This window comes from Belonocnema kinseyi, chromosome 7, assembly GCF_010883055.1.
Source record: "Belonocnema kinseyi isolate 2016_QV_RU_SX_M_011 chromosome 7, B_treatae_v1, whole genome shotgun sequence".
In the NCBI taxonomy this organism is placed as follows: Eukaryota; Metazoa; Arthropoda; class Insecta; order Hymenoptera; family Cynipidae; genus Belonocnema; species Belonocnema kinseyi.
This window is the reverse complement of record NC_046663.1, coordinates 94,400,346-94,404,625: the sequence shown is the minus strand read 5'-3', so window position 1 is coordinate 94,404,625 and position 4,280 is coordinate 94,400,346.

The following is a 4,280-nucleotide window of genomic DNA, read 5'->3' as shown; positions in this document are numbered from 1 at the left end:
ACGTGCCTTTATTTCGTTGGTTACAGAGTAAAGTCAAGATTAGAACTAAACTAGTGGCCCTGAAGCCCTCAAATATATAGGGCTGCTTATCTAATCGAAGGAAGAAGCTGTGACTATATTACATTACAGTCACGGCAAAATAAAAACAAATTAGAGCTATCAATTCAACTCCATTTATTTTAAGAACAAAAATTAAAACTTCGACGACGTTTCAGCATCACTGCGTGCCTTTTTCAGAGTATCTAAAAAATAATTACAATTAGCTAATACATAATAAAAATTAAATATAAATAGTTAAAAAAAAGGTTATTATTTATGAGTAAAAAATATTTAAAAAATAATACCTTAGTTTAAAACGATTTGTAAGCGAAACAACAATCATTCCAATTTTAGAGTCAATGCTAGTCAATTTTATTATGTCATATTTGAAATAATTCATACGTTATTAAAGTTTAAAAAAAGTAAGACCCCAAACAATTATTGAGGATGAGTAAAAAGAGAAAGCCTCACAAAATTGAAGAGGCTTTTTTCAGCGTAAAAGCTACATTATTCGCGATTATGAAACCGTTCTAAGTGTTTTGGAAACAACGATGAACATATGACTAGGAGATAAATAAGGCGCTAAATCGTTGATGAAGATGATGGTAGTATATAAAGTGAAATACAATGATTGGCCAAGTTTCCATAGAATTACTGATGAGGAAGCGCGAACTTCAATTAAATTAAAATTTAAGGATTTAAAGAAAAAATTTTTTTGTAACAAAAATAAGATGACATTAATTAATTATGATTTGGTAAATTTGATTAATATTTAAAATTTCATTTTGTAAATTAACAGAAATATTTCGAAATTTGTTTATGAATATAGATTCAATAATTCGTCTTTGATAAGTATTTTTTTTACTAGCTAATATTTTAATATTGCTGAATTCGAAATCGAAATAGTGATTAGAATTCCAAGAGAGTTGTGACAAGCCTGTATTTAAATTCCCGATTGTACAATCTCTTTTATGTTCGGCAATTCTAGTTTTTAATCTCCTCCCAGTTTCACCTATATAAACTTTATTACAACATTTGCATTTTATCATATAAATAACACCAGACAAATTTTCGATGCTATCCCTATCTGTTTTCTTGAATAAATAGTTATCTAAACTTTTAGTGCTTTTGAAATAAACATTTGTGTTACATTTTTTTATGAACTTCATAAACGTTCAGAGAGACCTTGTATATACTAATGTAAATACTAATGTTGTTTTCAGTTGATTTAAATTTTCTTTTCTATATTTCACGTCACTCAATTTGACAAATCTATCACTAAAGCTTTGATTAAACCGATTTTATGAGAAAATAAATTATGTGAATTGTAATTAAGATATCTCCCAGACCAAGATGATTTTTTATACCAGTTAGTTAGCAAAGAACCATTTGAAGCTTTAATTATTTGTAAATCAAGGTAGTTCATAACATTGTTTATTTCAATTTCATGAGTGAATTTTATGCTCTCCTCTATACTGTTAAATACGTTTACAAGAAGGTCAATTTTATCGGAAGGAACAATTGCGATGATATCGTCAACATATCTTTTATACAAGATGCGTGTGAAATCTAATAAATCGAGAGCCCTTTTTTCAACATCTTGTAATACTAGATCAGAAACTACCGGAGATAAGGGCGAACACATGGGACAACCTGATATCTGTTTATAGAATTTGTTATTGAAAGAGAAAACAGTGCTATTGAAAACAGTTCTAGTGGCTATTAATAGTTCATTCTTAGTTATTTTTGTTAAATTATGATTTAAGATAAGCTTTTCTTCGATATAATCTAAAGCAAGATCAAGCGGAATGCTATCAAACATCGACACAACATCTAAGAAAACTATTAAGTGAGTTTTAGGTACAATAATGTTTTTTTGAATATCATTAAGTTCTCAACTATTTTTTAAAAAAGAACTAGTGTTTTGTGAAACTGGTTTGAAAATACTAGAAATGTATTTGGATAAATTATATGTAGGAGAACCAACTGTAGAAACAATTAATCTCCAATTTAATTCAGGCTTATGTACCTTTGGAAGAGCATAAGCTTTTGCCACAACACTATTGTGAGTTTTTAACCGGTATGAAAATTGATCATTAATCAATTTTTTTTCTCCCGTCTAATTACTATGTCATTACATTTATTTTCTAATGTTGGAACCATACTTGTTTTTATATTTTTATATAGAATATTATTGTGGGATTGGTGATTTAGGTTGGTGTGTGTGATGGTAGAGTAATCATGGAGTTGATATAAAATTATGTTTAAGTTTATTGAAATCAAACTGCTACAAACGAAAAGCATGCTTGTGCACTACGCAGAGGCCTTCTAACAACTGACTCTTTCCGCCCTTGTCGCCAAGGGACTCACCCCCATCTGCCCATTTACTCCCACGCTTTTCTTGAAGTTAACGGCTTTTTCTGAAGTCCAGCCGAAACTGCGTCGCAACCATGCCGACAAAAACCATACGCGCTCTCTCATTCCTTGAAACAAAACACACCCATATTCGTGAAGCCACTTGACACCCAAGCGCTTTCCACACCCCCACATTCGGCCGTTCCTGACATGTCGCCTGCCCTCAGGTGACTTACATTTTGTAGATAACTCGTAAATTCTAAGATTCCAACCCGACTCAATCACTCTGTGCACACTAACCAAGATTTCCCTTGTATTCAAAGAAAAATAAATTTCAAAACAAAAGTCACACGTAAATCATGGAGCAAATTCAATAAGATGACCGACAAAATTCACACCAGACAAAAAAGTATTACCTAATAAAAATGTAAAAATGACAAATTTTACACAGATATATGAATAATACAAAATTTCACACAAATAGATGATTAATACAAAATTTCACACAAATATATGATTAATACAAAATTTCACACAAATAGATGATTAATACAAAATTTCACACAAGTATATGATTAATACAAAATTTCACACAAATATGTGAGCGATACAAACTCAAAAATCAAAATTTTCAAACCAAACCAATAGTAAAAAAAAAGACAAATTACCTATTATAAAAACACACAAAAAATCAAACCTTAAATCAAATTTATAATCTCCACACTCATGCTTGCATTCAAGTACAATAAGAAATCATAACACTGCGCGTACAATTTTATAAAATATCGCACTTTCACACGAGCACTTCGCGCACAACACGTGTTATGCTGCCGAGATGGCATGCTGCGGTCCTTCGGTGTCACCGATCTTCTCGACCACGTATCGGTCCGTAGCCTTTGGCTCGACGACTGTGTACGGCCCCAAGAACTTGATCATCAATTTCAGCCCTGGGCCTTGCTGGGTGCGCTTGATGGACACTAAGTCTCCGACTTTATATTTTCGAGCTTCACAGCGCTTCTTATTGTAGTTGTGCTGGTTTTCGTCTTGAACTTTCTTAATCTTCTTCGTTGCAACTGTGCGTAACTCCTCTCTTGTCTTTTCAAACTTTTTTAGTTCACATTCGCGAATCATGTCGATGATGTTTTGATCATCTCGTGCTCTGAGCTTTGTACCGAACAGCAGCTCGTAGGGCGATGTGCCGATCGACCGTTGGTACGTGCCGTTTAAGGCATGCTGAACTCGGCACAAATACTTGTACCATTTCTTTGGCTCCTCGATCGCAATTTTGGCCAAAACCGCTTCAATCGTAGCATTTGTACGTTCCACCTGGCCATTCCCTCGTAGCATGCTGGTCGCAATCAAATAGTGCTGAATCTCTTCCTTGCTGCAAAACTCCTTGAAATCGTGTGAAGTAAAGGCAGTTCCTCTATCAGTGATAATTCGTTGCGGAGTGCCAAAATGCTGTCGTAAAATCTTCAATTTGTCTAGCACCTCAGCCGTGCCTGTAGATTTTGTTGCAAAAATCCATGCGTACTTGGTGAACGCGTCTACCACTACCAGCAAATGTTTGTAGTTTTTACTTGTCGAGGGCAGCGGCCCGATGTGGTCCATATGCAGGGTATGCATGGGCGTTTCCTCTTTTGGTATTGAATTCAAAAAACCCTCCGCCTTTCCTTGCTTCCGAGAGGCGAGAATGCACATGAGGCAGTTATCTATGTGACTCTTCACGTGTTTTTCTAAGTTATTTATAAAGTAATTCTGTTCGATCTCCTCTATAGTCTCTATTCGTCGCGCATTCCTTTCGGCACAACGAGCTTGCGCTGTCCGTTCACCAGAATAAAAATTATTCTGTTTTCTAGAATATAGTTCTCATATTCCCCTTGTTC